A 17,146-nucleotide genomic window follows, 5' to 3' on the forward strand; every position below is an offset into this window, starting at 1 on the left:
GCGAATTTTTTTCGAATCTTATACGGGGCATGACATTAGAAACATATGGCACTTGAAGGTCTGGTTGAGTTGACCAATAGTCTCTTATTGAGGGAAGAATATGGTATCCCATGACTAAGTTCATTCCGAGGAAAAGCTTTTATTTCATCTTCATCAGTTTTAAAATTCTCAACCATTTTGTTCCATATACAGATTTGACTGTTGCACGATAAGTTCAACAAGACTGTCAAATCCTACACATTCATTGAAAATTTGTAAAGGATCGATATTGTTACCATCATAAGGAATATTGATATCTGAGAATGTTTGAAAACATGTTGGTGTAATTTCTTCATTTGTAATTTTTGGGCTGTAACAGGCTTATTGTAAACATTTTTCCAGGTCAAAATTTGATCTGGTTTGTTTTTTGAATTAGGTCTACGCCTTCAGAGGATACATCACTAACATTTTTTACACAAAATTACTTTTTCTTTTTGAAGTTATATTATGTTTTTCAAATTGTATGTTATTATCAGCATGGGGTTCGGTTTGATGTACATTTTCACTGAAAGAATGTGAAGTTGAAGGAAAATCAGACAAATTGTCATTCTGTACTTTAGAATCAGTTTGGTTTTGAGTTACAATAGTCAAATCAGTTTTCTGAGTATTACTTTTATTTAGCTTTTCAATTATAACTTCCTTATTAGTATATCCAACATCCTCACCTAAAAACTGACAATCTTCTTCATCAAGGAGTAAATTATCTTCATTATCACTATCTTCTGCCACAAAGATACTGTAAAATTTCATCTTGTTTTTATGTAAAATAAACGTTCACTAACAGAATCCATCTCACCAACTTCAATTCAATACCCCTAACTAACTAGTAAGAAGAATAAAATGGCATAACCTCAAAATCTAATTTGCCAAACTGAAGGTAACTGTAGTCAGCTGTTCTCAATAAGGCTAGCCAACCTAATTTTCCCTCACAGTCCATAGGGACATATGTGTCCCAACGAAAAAAAAGTGTAATTATAAGCAAATAAAAAATAATATTATCAGATTTTCTTCCTGAATATATTGGTCATGTTGTATTATGATAATATATCAAGCAATTCATAAAAATGTGCATTATGAATGTTTGTGCAAAAATAATAAAACTAAGAAACACATTTATAATTATATTGCATAATTAGATATTTTTAATAAAATAAAGGAGACTTTGTTTTACGGTGGGAATATTTTTTAAATGTATTTCTAAGCTTTTTGAATCGATAATAATTAATATTTATGAATATTAACTTGACTGGGATGTAGAAAAAAATTATTTATTCTGGGGACACATGTGTCCCTTGGTCCTTAAAGGGTTAAGCTGATACTGAACGAAACATTTGCCAACGACCAACGTATGTTTGTGATTGTAATAAGTTCTGTTCATTAAGGTGATTTTTGATGGTTCCATAATGCCTAATAATACAGGTAGAAATCTAGGCTAAAGTAATTGTATTACTAAATACACATAGCTGCTTAATATAAACAACGGCATTACAATTTTTCTTATTTATCACGTACTTGTATTAAACTGTTCCTTCGTAAGTATAGACTAACTTCCGAAATATACCGGGTGTGTAAAAAATAACTAGGTATTATAAAACTGTTATAAATTACTTAATAAAGATTCTGAGTTATTAAGAAAACAAGCACATACAAGTGTTTTTCTAAATAAGAAAACATAAGAACAAGTCAAATCTCAATGTAGACACCGGTGTTATTAACTAACTTCCTCAAACGGCCAGATATACAATTTACTTGTCTGAAGGAAGTCAATTGGGATGTTGGTGATAACCTCTTGAATTCTGTTTTCCGATTCCTCCAATGTATGAGATTTGTACTTGTATACCTCCTCCTTAGCGTAGCCTCACAAAAATATCGTATGGAGGAAGATCTCAACTTTTTGCAAGTCATTCGTGCGGTCCACGCCGTTCCAGTCAACTCCCAGGAAATGTTTTGTCTAACCACTCGCGAACAATTATTACAAAATGGGGTGGCGCACCATCTTTCATAACATTGAGGTCATCAATGTTTCTCGTTGGGATATTATAGACCACACATTGTCATTGATATCATATAGTCTTGTCAATAATAAAGTCTCCATGGACGAAAATTTAGTTCTTTGAGCAATACTATAAGTACTGTAGTATGCTTTGTTAGTCCACTTTCACAGGCTACAAATAAACATTTCTTGAACTGTTACCACTTCGTCTTTTGTCTTTTACAGAGCCCGTGGTCATCAGTTCTGCATTTCTCAGTCATGTTTGTTTACAATGCGCCAGCTGTTTCTAAAGAACAACAATGAACAAGGTTTTGTTTAAATTCTTACTTAAACCTCAACTCTTGGCTATGCTGACTTGTTTTGGGTCACTGTCACTATTATTCCTATCACGATTGGACCTCTCCGGGATATGAACCCGTGATCTCTCAGTTAGAGAGCTGTGACTACAATGAGGAGGACTGTAATGAACAAGGTTAAGTAAGCAGTATAAAATGTTAATGCACTTTCTGTATTATGTCACTATTGCCAACATGAGCACTAGTAATAATATTACTGTTAAAGTCTATAACAGTTTTATAATAACTAGTAACTTTGTACCCACCCGGTATGCAACATTTTAAATATAACTCAATACATGTAAACTTCAATGCATATGTGTAGGCCTACCTCTGCACGTTTCCGTATGCCCTCGAGTTATACCTCACAAGCCCATCCGATGCTTCCATCACTCCTGACATTTAAAGTTATGTACACGTCACAGGTGACATCCAAAATTAAAAACAACAGGAATTACGAAACAAGAGTACTGTGATCGATAAAGCACAGTTTTAAACGTGCTCCGGAATCTGCCTGTAAGCTTTGTGGAAATATACTGAGGAACATACAACAAGGAAACAACAATGTAATTCAAGACAATGTGGAAACGCCCAAAATGCCGGGGGTAAAGCCTAATGGTATACCCGTGGGGGGGTGGGGCGGGGGGAGCGGAGGTTGAAGGACATGACACGATTGATTACTGGCATACCGCAATGTTCTCTTACCGCCTACACTATTGTAGAGCCTCACTCATTGACTAACATTCGGCATGCATTGGAGGGGAGAGGGGGTGTAATAGTGTATCAACAATTAACTATAGGTTGTAAATGTACTATACATGGACCAAGATAATTAATTATCTGTATAAACTTTCTGAAGGAAGCTTGGGGTAAAAGATTTTATAAAAAGAGTTATTTATTAGAGGTAGTTTTTCTTAATCTTACGTATAATTATTTATATACTGTATGGTAGTTGTAGATATCTTGTGTTTTAGTAAGTTATATTTTAATGCAGTTGGTAATGGAGAAATTAATATCCTTAGTTGTATTGTAGTTGTTCTAGATATGAATAAAAATTATCTTTTTATAATTGATACTTAAGTTAATACTGTGTATAATGTTAAGCTTTTTTCATTTTCATTATTCATGTTTAAGATTTACTTGGTTTTGTGTCAACCAAAACAAACAGTCAAATGACTATTGTTTTGTTGTACACTTGTGAAATGGATCATTTATAGTTGTTTTAATTGAAATAAGTAAATCAACACCCCAGTCAATCAATCTACACTCCTAATTCTACATTGAACTACTCTCGTTTATTACTATGCAATGACTTCCGAAGGTGTAATTGAAGACAAAAGAAGTAGAGGGCAATGACCCGGGCACTGCAGCAAACAAAAGTATCCTCCTTGCTCATCTGTGAAACTCATCTTAACTTTAATATTTATGGTCTCGTTCTAAGGTAACTCGGTGCTTGGCAACCGTATTAACTTACAAGTTGGTGGGGAAATCATGATGACCACCGGATCTGCCTCTGCATCGGCTACCTTTCCACGTGATGAATGGGAGTAAATATCATACTACCAGCCTTCTGTGTTCTATATATATGTCATTCCTCCATGATTTCCATTCAAGCTGAAATATGCTCCATGATTTCAGTTTTTTACTAGCTATAAAAAAATATTTTAAGCCTACAAGAAATATTTAATACAACTGGAAATTAAAAATAATTACTTTCTTACTACGGCCAGTTCAACAACTTCCCAACTATATCTTCTTTAACGGTGGTAATTTAATATGAGTTTTATAAGAAAGGTCCTGGCTTGATATGTATGAAAGGCAAGGGTAAGAACACTTTATGACCACAATAAACTTGTTTGACTGCACATCAACACGGCTCCGACCTTCGCTCTGATGTACTTGTACAGCATGTTTTACATATTACCTCTGTCGTCGTGCCGTACTGCACACGTATCACTACCACCCACCACTCCTAGAGGTACCTCATCCTCTTTACATGCATTAATCACACATCACATTACGTGAAGTCATCGCCACGAAAGGACGAAGGTATTAATATAAATCTTTCACCAAAACATAATTATGCTAGAAACAATTACGCTTTATTGTTTACACCGCCTATAATAACTGAATACAAAGAACAGCGCTTTTATATATAAAAGTATCGTTTTTTATACAATTCTTCTAGTAGAAATCATACACAAGATGGAATCTTCCGTAGATATTTTTACATTTTCATGATCGTAGATGCATTTTCCCTCAGCCCAATATCGCCATTACCCGTAATATGTGTGTGTGGGTGGAGCTCGTTAGCTACGTAGTATTACATACAGACGCCTAACTTACAATACAATATATCCCTGAATTGTAACGACACATTTAGTGAGCGTGTTTTGGTGTAAAAATAAACAAAATACCTGGTCATTTGGTTAAGTCTTGCATGCCTGCCTGTATATCTGTTAGTCTACTATTAAAAAAATGCGGAGCTAATAAACAGATTTTAAGTTATCGTATAGAATTATACAATCGCATTGTTATTTGTCCTATAAAACTAGTATTTGGGCGCAAAGTCTGATTTCACAAAAATGTATACAGAAACAAAATATGACATGAAAAATCATAATAACTGAAAACGACGATCTGTTCGATCATACATACATATATATATATATATATATATATATATATATATATATATATATATATATATGTTATATTAAGTGATGGATAACTGAGAAATGTACATTATTTATTGGCTTTTATTATAATTATTGTATCAGTTATTCAGATCGAATGCACTTTAATTTTAACAATTAATATATTTTCTAGGCCCTAGGGTATTTTCATGAGATTAAAAAAAAATAGAAACCAACATTACATGAGAAACATTTTGAAGCAAGTAAAAAAATGTATTTGTTTTACACTTGCGATTACACTCCAACAATACTGTAACTTAAACAACAGAAAACTTGTGTATTTTTAACGTAAATGTACGAACACTAAGAAAAAGACGTTTACTCTTAGGAACTTGTTTGCTTTTTTTAGGTAAAAAGAAATTAATCACATCTGTCAGTAAAATTCAGTGACACCAGATAGTATTCACTATTTGAGACCAATAACCGCCATTTCCACCTGGACGAACGGACGAGCGCCGCGCGGTGCCGCTATGAAATATGGTGTGGAAGAGCGGTATTTATTGGTTTCATCAGTTTGCCGGGAACCGCATTGAAATCTGCACCGATAGCGGCGATAAGCGGCCCCACTACCGGCGTCCTCAATGATGCATGTTACTGCCGGCCGGCTGATACCGTAGTACGGGCACGCACCGCACCACTCGGTCAAATGTGGTGCAGCACAGCACGTGTAACATTGATACTGACTGAACAATATACGATAACACAATCATGACTGGGCACCTCCGATTGTTTTATCCATTAGGCAAATTTGTGTCCCTCACTCGACCACGAAGAATTCCACTTCGAGGTGGCAATACTTCGTGGTCGTCAAGTTTATAATTGATCTCGTTGTAATAAATCATCCTCACTTCGTAGAGCTACAATTCGTGATCGTCCAGTTAAAGGGAAGTATTTTCATACGGATAATTATTGGGAAAGTTTGCGATGTCAGAAAGGTAGTGTTCAGGGTTAGAACGTTATGATTATGCATTTCTAAATAAATCACTCAGCGATGTTTCCCAACCATACATCAGAGCGTTATAATAATTGATTATTACCAGTCCTGAAGGCTGTAGATGAAACATGTATTCGGTTTTACACACTGAAGTCGAAGAACAGTTCAAACAATCGAGTAAGGGTGAAAAGTGTGGATATTAACAGGCAAAAACTTTTAAATTCTAAGAACTAAAAAATTTGCATTCGTATTAAGAATTTTTTTTGAAGTTACCAGGAGGTCATTCACGAGTTATTATCACGAGATTTACCTACAAATTAAAATAGGAAAATTTTCAACTCCTCGCACTATTATGCAGACAGAGGCTACTCCACTCTTATCAAATACCTACCTAAATTGGCTTCCGTATAGAAATTTTGTCAAATTTATGAATCTGGTAATCAAATAATTTGCAGAACTGCACTAACCCTGGAAGGGGTCAAGATTCGAGCAGCCTCATATGAAGTGAAGACTAAAGACATTTTACGTCGAAAAATCAAAATGGTTTATAAAAAATAGAGTGCTTTTCGTTTTGCAGCTAACTTTTCAAACTTAATTATTGAGTACTACGCCTCGGCTTATCAACAACACATGAAGGGTAATTGGCAGAAGAGGGTGCACCACACATTTACTACAATGCCGGCGACTTAATCACAAAAACATAGTACGTACATCAAATTAAATAAATTGTAAAAAATGTACATTTTTCTATTGCTTATTATTACGCTCAATTAACTTTGATCCTAAACTAAAGAAACCTCATAATGTACAACTGGTGAAAGACATAGTAAAATCCAAGATAAAGTTGTTATGCATAATCCCAACTGCTGCATGCACTGATCTCAGCTTCGGGAGCGTCTACATGACCTGAGGAATTAACGGCATACTACTGAAATATGTCGTACCAGTTCAGTTCGTACAGACAAAGTTTAGAAATGGAGTTACAATACGGAATCTAGTCGTTATTGTCAGTTAGAATGACAGATTTGGATCTCCTCTGGTTGTATAAAGTAGATGCGGTCACACTTAGGCTACATACTAACAACTGGACAAAATTTTCCCAAAAGTCGCGAGTTTCATTCAAGGACCTCCACATACAGAAATTTCCACCACAAACCATTCCAAGCGAACAATCGCGTTTTTACCATCCTTTTTCTTTCTGCTTTGCTATACGCAGGGGAGAAAGTAAATATATACATAATATATGCCTACTTAATAGTTTTTGATCTTCATTATGCCGCTTACATATGCGGCGCTGGAGAAATTATTACTTTATTAATGGAAAACATCATTATAATAATGTTCAGTAAAGGTGGATGGATATAAGGTTAACGGTTTATAATATTTATGCAACACAGTTAATTATTATCTTAAACACCGTCTGAAAATATAAAAATATTCTTATACCAAGATATATGTAATTCTTCACATAACTGTGCTATAAACATATATTAATGCAAAATATAAGTTTCTTCAATTGTTTTAACATTACTAAAAAGTAAAAATAACAAAACAAAGTAAAAGTCTACTCTAATACACAGATTGGTATAATATTTGGCAAATTAACGACGTTAGTTATTAATCATAACTGTTTGGAGCTCATATATATTACCTATTAATTAACCTGAAAACACTTAACATTTAGAGGCTAGCACCTGATCAAAATTTGGTGAGGTCAAGGTATATGATTAAAACATAGGTAGGAGTACACCACATCAAGTGCGCATAACAGGCTTCTCTGGTATTACTGCAAACCAGATAGACAGACGGACACTTACACATTAATGAAATTCTGCCTGTCTACTAAGTGATAAAGTAGATTCATTAAAATACATTTTCAATGATGCTCAGCCAAAATCCAAGGTTAGGCATGCACAATCACAGAACTCATTCTTGTCTACGTTGAAATAAAGTTTCATGCAACATTCACATTATTGTTAATTGATAGGTCTTACAACAATTATTTAAAAGTTCCGGTAAGCTAGGAAGAGTACTACAACGTAAGAGTGCGGTAAAATCAAATACGGTCACCGACTTTTAACATTGTCTTCCCTATCTATTATTTTGTCTCTATCTATGAATAAACACGCCACATGGTAAAATCTCATATGATTGTACTAAGTTTATTTACAAACTTATTTATTCTGTTATTTTCTCGTTGACATAATAATTGCTCATAATACCAATGCAAATATATATATATATATATATATATATATATATATATATATATATATATATATATATATATATATATATATTGCACGGTATTAACGGTCACATAAATCCTCTGGATTGACACCCAACATCATTTACCTCAGTGTTGCCTATGTATATGTAATGATGCTTTAAAATTTAAAATCATAATTTTTCCTCAGTGCGTTATCGAGATATCGTGCGGACAGACAGACAGAAATGAAATTTATCCAGACCTTCGAGTGATAAGCTTTGCTAACGTTCAGCCAAAAATATAGGTTTATGATCAAATACTAATATTAAAGCAGAAATATTAAAAGGTGCCATAGAAATTTTGCTGCAATAAATCTTCGAATCTTTTTGTTCGTTTTGTTTATGATACAAAATAACGCATCTCTTCCAAATAAATAGCACGATAACAGTGAAGTTATTACAACACAAATTAATGCGAAACCACTTAGATTTCAATGGAAAATGTATATAACAGAAAAAGTAATTCAATAAAGTTAAATAAACGAATTCTGTGTAGATATTCAGAATCAAAAAATCATGAATTCCCTAAAACTAACAGAGGTTTTTTTCATGTATTGGCAGTTCTTGATATTTTAAACGAAATGTTATTAGTTGAATAAGGGAATTAATGTTTTATGAAAAGTGACTGAGAAGATATAAAAATATTTCGAGTTTATCAGACAGCAATGCGATGTTTGAGGACAAATAGCCTACAGTCCGAATCGGCAGGGAAAACAAGTTTCGCTTTAGCTATATCGATATTACACTCCAGTACAATCACGTTTATGTTTTCTCGACATGCCACACCACAAAATCTGGATTTCTGTTCATAAAAAGTATTTTTTTTTTCATGTTAATTCATTAATTGTGTCTTCAAAACCAAAATATGGGTTAAGAATTAAAGAATTTATACGAGTTCTAAATCTGCACTTTGACAGTGTATTTGTAAACTTTATTCAGTTACCTAGAAAAAACTGTTTAAAACAAGTCAAAGGTCTAGATTAAAATCATAATCAAAACAAAGAAAAATGATGTAACAATTCCAAAATGATCCTCAGTGAACCTCATAATCTTAATTAAAAATTAAGGACAAAATGTCATTACGGGAGAGCATACTCATGCAATACAAATGTCAGCTCGCGCTGAGAGTTATGAATCAAAATCTGTTCGTCCTCTAATAAAATAACAAAACTTAAGCAAAATGTTTTAATACAAAGTTTGAAATATATCAAAACTAGAATACAATTTTGACTTGCGACTACATTCCAATAAATTAACCCGTTTTTAATTACGTTGATTATGCGCACAAGTTCAAATTTGTAAGTAATTATAAAACTTGTACAATGTTTGTCTAGATTTTTGAAAGTAATTTTGAATTTAGAAGATAAAATATACCTCTAAGTTAGACAACTCTTAATAACTTTAATAACTTAACGCTAAATAACTTTGTCTTTTCTTTTCGATGTTAGCGATTTGCTAAACCTAAGTTCGAAGTTAGATACATATCAAAGGTATTAAAGTAAGCGATTTGCTGAGCCAAAATCTAAAAATTGGATACAGATTTAAGTATTAGAGTTATAGTAACTTAAAATATAACAATTTGTAATCAAGTGGGCCTATATTTGTTAAGTGCTTTAACTGGAAATGGTCAAAACATTGTGAAGATAATGTATTTACCAATTACACATCGTATGAAGGGCACTGGCAAGTACTAAGGGGTCTAATCAAGGTTTATTATAACGTTTTCCTATTTGTAATCGAAGTACAGTACATATAGCTTTACACAGCCACAGCTTTCCTAATTGTAAAACTAAGTTATTGTATTAAGGAAGAACTCAAATTATTTTACATACACAGATGATGTGTGGATGAAACTTATGTAAGACACAATGAATAAATTTGCGTTTCATGATCATACTCAGCTCTAAAACCGACTCATAAAAGCTTTTGAGTAGTTTTATTTGATTATTAACTTTTCTTGGAATGAGTATGCAAACCGAATTTCTGATAAAAATTAAAGTAAGTACCGTACACTAACAATAGAAGTAGCCATCATTTTATTAAGGATGTGATGTTACAAATATATAAAGCATGTATGCACAGTCTATTCAGATTTGTAAATATATGATCAGCCATTCTTTTGTTACGTATGTGACACTTAGACACATTTATGGTGAAATATAAATAAAGTAAAATTATATAAAATACATTTATCACAGTTCAGTGTATAGAAGGTGATTTAATTCAAAAGTATACAAAATGGGGCACAAACATTTTTATTATTTTCCAAGCAATACATGTTTTTTATGGCTGTTACGTTTGTGACATGAAAAGGCACTCATCCTTAGAGTGTTAGGTACATAATGGTAAAATTCTGTTAAATTTTTCCTTCAATAAAATTTAAAATAAAATTAATTGCATTCCTAATTAATATTTACGTACAACTCTTAATTAATCAATGTACCAACATGTTTTGAATACTTGTTAAAAATTGTGATTTGTTGTTACGTATGTGACAGGTTGTTTGTTACGTATGTGACAAGTATAACTAGAGTACCAAGAACACTATTTATGATAAAAATTACAACTTATTCTATCTAAAAGTGATATCCTTACAACTGAACTGAACCAACAAAATAGGTAACTGTTATCAATTCACATAGAAAACGTTACAATAAAACTTGGGTACTAAATTCACATATACTGTATATTAAGGTTCCTTATAACTATTTCTACAATATTAATTTTTAAATAAGTTGGGTACACTTTTGTTCTAAGTAAAAACTAACAGAACATAGTCACACTTCTTTAACACAGAATTAGTACAGTCCTTTATTAGTACAGTTTTTGGAAACTGATAAAGGTTTAACTGGAACTCAACGGTTTTTTAATTTTAGGTTGTTCCAACACCCGAATAATGTCTTTAGTAGCCACGAACCTTTCATTATTTTCATCAATTTTAAACAGTGTAGTATCCTCCCCCATACTTTCTCAAGAAAGTGACTACAATATCTTCATTTACTTTGCTCTGGCAAACTGCTATGTAGCGAAATTCTTTCATTTTAATTACTTAATAATTTCACTAATACAAAGTCACCAGGATTTGGGTGTTGGACATTTCTATCAGTGTTTGATAATGAGCTTCTTCATCTGTCTCCATTCTTGCATTTTCCAGTACTCTCATACTTATCATCATCAGATTCATCACTGTAAGGATCTTCATAGTGTAGCCGTTGTCGGGTTGACAGTTTTTGTAGCGTCATATTCTTCATTCTTAATGTCAACTTTAAGCATGAGTGATTTTGATGTCCTGCTAATCATCTCTTGTGATCACTATATGCTAGAAAGTGGTGCATTGCTTGAATACCCAGTTATTTGATGAATTTTACCCCATCTCTCCTCAAGATGTTTTTTATTATGATCTATTTCTTCCTTTGAAACAAACAATAGCCAAATTTCTTTGCATTTTTCCAATGCCACTCTGTAGAAATCTTCTGGGGTATTAACAAAAGCTTTCCGACCCTTTACTGCTCTCCATACAATCCTCTTTACCATCCCTCCGATACCATCTACAGCCCCCTTCCCATGGCTGGAAGCAAAAAAAATTCCAGTTCATTGCAATACCAAAGTCTTCCTCTGCGAAAACAAATATTTGACATAGTGTTACCGGCTTTTAAATTGGCCGGCACAGTCATCATCAGAAAATATATGTAAATGTTTTACTTCTGGAGCTATTTGATTAATTTCTTTTACAAGAGCTTTTATAAATGTCCAAACAGAGTTCTTACAATGCTTCAAATCATTACTAACACAAGCAAAACTATAAACTTTATCATTATGCCAACCTTTTATTTTTTCTACTTAAATCAGTCTGGGAGGCTTTAAAATAAACAAATAAATAAGATTAACTTGGTAGATAGGCTAGGGTAACTAACTTCCTAAGTTAATTCTTCTTCAAATTGACAGTTTTTGTATCATAAACTTAATGTGTCACATACGTAACATTTTGATGTGTCACATACGTAACACAGTTTACTTGCCAAAGAATAATATTTAAAATAAAATAAAAAATATCATATTAACAATCATTAACTTGGACCTTACTTTTACAAAATGTTATTCCATGTCAACATTCTAGATGAGATGCAGTTTAAACTTGTTCATGTTTCTTGTTACGTATGTGACACTGTGACATACGTCAGAATTATTTGGAAATAAGGACTTGTTTACTTACCAATTTTATTTAAATACAGCTCAAGTTTATGTAAAATGTCCAAGCTTCCTCTCTCTAACCTCAAATCTGAGAAACACTTATACACTAGGTAAAATCAGCTGTTTTAAAAAACTAGATTATTGTTATTAGTAGACTGTCTCATCAACAGGCAACTTTAACCTAGAATAAAAATAAACATACATCTTCTATTAAAACTATTTTCTTTGGATTTGGTAAATTAAAGTATTTTACAACATAAATATTGTCTTAAAAACTAACTTTAAATTTATTTCATTTTTTAACACTGAGGTGTCTGTTATAAAAGAATGGCTGTGATGTAGTTTCAAATAAACTTCTGCGAAACCTTACAAACATTTTCTGTAATTATTATTTCGGAATCTGCATGCCATGAGATATTTTCACTGGTAGTTTTCAAGAGTTTATATACCGACTAGACTAAGCAGATTTAGTTTCTTTATCAAAGAAAAGTCATTCTGTTTGCACCAAGCCAACTAATAACTACAACCTATATTTTTAAAGCAAATTAAATCACGAGCAAATGAATATCAAATGTAATAACAAATTTCCCTTATCAAACAGAATTTTAAAACATGAAAAAAAATTTAACACGTAGTATACATAGTATTTACACCTTAGTGTGGTGCTGTCGCTTTAAAATCTGAGCTATTGAACGTTAAACTAGGTAGTATATCTACAAATTGTTAAAAAAATAAATAACTCAGAGTTGAATATAAGAATGTTTATAAAAGTGTCTGCTTTCAAATGCAACGTAAGTTTATGAGTTATAAACAACATATTTGCGTATTTTAATATTTAGTATTTTATTATTATCGTTTTTCGTATTGTAATAGATTATCAGATGTTATGGTACAATACAACATTACTACTGAGAAGGTAGGAAGCTTGACATACAATATAAATTAAAGAAATTACGAATATATTATTATGACAATAAAATATTCACACCTCTCACTTAATAATTGATTTTCAACTATCTAAGGAGAAGATTATTACATAATATTTCAAGACAAAGCATCAGGCTTTACAATACAGTAAATGATTGCAGTCGAACTTTAATATGTTAATATCATACTTATCAATTTTCCGTTCACAGTTCAGTGTAACGAAGATAATGCTATCAAAAGGGAAATCCAGTATTTACCAACTCCTTCCGTAATTGTAATGAGGAAAAAGTCCATTACAGCAAGAAGGGCATGAAAATATTTTAAAAGAACAATTCCAAATGTAAATATTTAGTGAGTATTAACATTAGTTCACCTTTTATCAAACTTTAAATCATGTATATAACTTTTATGGGACCAGTTCAACGTCAAAGTTAAAACGCTTTTTATCAAATTTAGATAACAATTTTAAATTTTCAAAAATTTCTCTTTTTTGTCATTCCTCTACAATAATTTAACCCAAAGAGTTGATTTAAAACATTTGATTTGGGGAGCACGTCAGATGTTGAATACATCAAATAGGCGCCATTGCTTAGTAAATAATCCCCGTGGCTTACATTTAAATCTGCAACTTACCACAATAAATGAGGGAGAAAATGTTTAGACCAGCCGTTCTGTTTTAATTGTAGTAAAAGACATAATACCCACCTGCCACCCCACCATTGCGAAGCTACCATCTTTTTTCAGAACCCAATAGTTATCCTAGGTTACAAACAATTGACAGTGAAAGTAATGACGCAGTGCGGTTGTTATGTTGATGATAGTCTCAAGTCAGCTAAGCAACCATCTTTTTTTCCGGAATCCAATAGTTATCCCAGGCTACAAACAATTGACAGTGAAAGTAATGACGCAGTGCGGTTGTTATGTTGATGATAGTCTCCAGTCAGCTAAGCAACCATCTTTTTTCCGGAATCCAATAGTTATCCTAGGCTACAAACAATTGACAGTGAAAGTAATGACGCAGTGCGGTTGTTATGTTGATGATAGTCTCAAGTCAGCTAAGCAACCATCTTTTTTCCGGAATCCAATAGTTATCCTAGGCTACAAACAATTGACAGTGAAAGTAATGACGCACTGCGGTTGTTATGTTGGTGATAGTTTCAGTCAGCTATGCTTCCATCCTGTCGGACACAATTGTTACCTATCAACCGATAAAAGTGATAGTAATGACTAAGTACAGTTTTTAATTTAATAACTCAATTTATTTACGAAGTATTAATTTGTCGACCGGGGTTTAGTATACGTAACTACTGGAGTAGTCGACAGGAATGCCAATATTCTATCTATAAACTTAGTTTCTATTTTGTTACCGTATTCCTTTTACGATTTTAGAGAATGTAAAATTGTTAAATGTAAAAAAAGAGTTCAAAATACAGTCAAGGAACAAATCTGGACAGTGTAATATTTATTCGACGGTATTATGGCCTAATGTACTGTTTTAGGTCGACTACTTACAGAAGTCCACGTATAAGATACGATTGGTTTCCCTATAAAAGATATCGATAACATTAGTAACCATAAAAAGAGTTTTAGGGAATCGTTTCATACAACAGTACAAATCTGGACAAAAAGAAAAGTACGGTTTGTAGCGAAAGAATGTAAACAGTGCACTATTAGCGTACCTGATGGCCGGAATAGACGGCTACACCAGCCCTGGACAGCACACCGGCTCCGACACGCCACAGACACGCACAGCACACCCGTGACACGCACGTCGACACGGCTCGGTCCACAGTCCGCCGGAATCAATAGCGGCGCCACCCACGACAGCGACGGCCGGGCAGCCCGTGCCACCCCGCGCCTGCGCCCTCGCCACTCTCGCCCGCCCTTCACCCGTCACCGACCACAATTTTTGGATTAACTCGTCACCCTGTTTATTTCCACCAGGTATTAGCTTTAACGAACCTCTCTAATTTCCGGATATTTGTTTTTCGCTGCCGATACCGTTCTAATCCGCCGAGCCGTGTCGGTGAGATGTAAAATTTTACGGCACACACCGGGGTTTGGGAACACTTACAGAAACACACTTTTCCTTTCAAAAAAACCAAAATTTCGTAAAGGTAATAAGTACGACTGGACTATGTCGACCGAACGGAATATAATTAGTATTTAAACAGAAACAAGTCCATTCTCTGTTTTTTTCTCTAGGAAATATTTTGAGCGTCCGGACACAATACAAACGCCGCGGCGCTGCATCCCACGTAGGGTTTGGGCCACAAGATCTGCATTCCTTCACATGGCTCCCAAGTGTTGAAGAGAAGAAGTATGGGCCCTCGAGTTGAAATCTAAAGTTCATTCCAGAACATCAGATAGCATCTAAATGAACTATGTACAGAAACTTGTTTCGTTTTATATTTTTAACATCTGTTCATTTTGTATGTAGTATGTGGTTTGCTCTTCAAAAATGTTATCGTTATTTGTAATTTTTTTATTAGTCTACGAAACGAATAATAAAAAATAATTGTTAGCTCTTTTTAGGCGAAGTAAATGAATTTAAATTAAATAGCGATAAAGACTTGATATCATGTTTTTTTTTATATCATGAGAGGATATAATAAATGATTGTTTTGTAATAGTTACGCAAGTGATGATGACACACTGAGGTATAAATTGAGGCTCGACAAAACTGAGCGCTCGGACTGACCTCTCAGGTAGTAAATATTTGATAGGTAACAATCAAAGTTATGTGGCAGAGCTCTAGCGTCGGACCTCAGAAGTAACTAAAATAATCCTCCGGATGTCAGCACACCACGTCCGTCCGTATAACTGATTTATCTTTCGGTATATGACAGAATAAAACTTTTCAATCATTTCACTCTATCAGAATGGAGGAATTACATGCAGTATATAGGAGGTTTCCATTTTCCATATAAACATACAATAATGAATATGTTAGAAATAAAGCTAGTTCAGGAAATTAGAAAACTTTTTTATTCTATATTCCAACCGAGGAAGTGAGTAAGTAAATCAAAAATAAAATGAGTTTATTAATATCCTAATAAATATAAAAAAATTGCAACATATTTATTTTTTCAGTTAATTTTTGAACTTACATCAGCTTTTGTATATCTACTAAATAGTTATATAATACTGTAAAACTTAACCACCGTTTGGTAATTTTTAAATTATATTTTTATTTGTTATATGGTTATAATCTGCAATGACGTCAAAAGTACGTTCTGTTGTATTTAAAATAAAGAATGCTTATTGTGGAGATAATTATTTATTTCAAAGTTAGTGACACGCCAAAAATTGAGCATGGCCAACAATTTCCATTTTGATTTAATACTTGTGCAATAGTGCAGCGCGGTAAAGGTAGCATGCTTAGGTATGGCTAACAAATCTTGTTTCTAGCAAGAACTGAAATGTATTTTGTACTAATACAAACAACTGTCAGGGAACACAGAGTATAGGCTAAACTTATTATTCTAAAATCAGTTGTTGTTTTGTAAGATTTGTAAAATAAATAGACAGGTCATACTTATTAATAATTAAAAGGGTACATGCAGATAGCAAATATATCCATATTTGTATTTAGTAAACAAAAAATACGTCTGTTTAATTGTAAAGTTCGAACAACCTGCTTTTTTGTGATATATTTATATTGCTAATGATTAACCTTTGCTACAAATAATAAGAAACTATGGTATTCAAATTGGGAGTTTAACAAGTTCACTGTAGTAAACAACTAGATAGTCCCACCTCA

General features: G+C 33.0%; 1 protein-coding gene across 6 annotated transcripts in view; it reads right to left on the bottom strand.

The window, feature by feature from the left end:
- The window catches only part of LOC124362406 (stress-activated protein kinase JNK), a 136,075-nt gene that overhangs the window by 77,211 nt on the left and 41,718 nt on the right, over positions 1-17,146 (bottom strand). Inside the window, exon 1 of one of the 6 annotated variants that reach the window (XM_046816866.1) lies at positions 15,063-15,191. The exons of 4 other annotated variants lie outside the window; for them this stretch is intronic. The gene's annotated coding sequence lies outside the window, so the exon portion shown is untranslated. Of the gene's footprint in view, positions 1-15,062; positions 15,192-17,146 lie in introns of those variants that run through there. One more of the 6 variants, XM_046816870.1, reaches the window with a different exon arrangement.

Source organism: Homalodisca vitripennis, chromosome 5, assembly GCF_021130785.1.
Source record: "Homalodisca vitripennis isolate AUS2020 chromosome 5, UT_GWSS_2.1, whole genome shotgun sequence".
NCBI classification, from domain to species: domain Eukaryota; kingdom Metazoa; phylum Arthropoda; class Insecta; order Hemiptera; family Cicadellidae; genus Homalodisca; species Homalodisca vitripennis.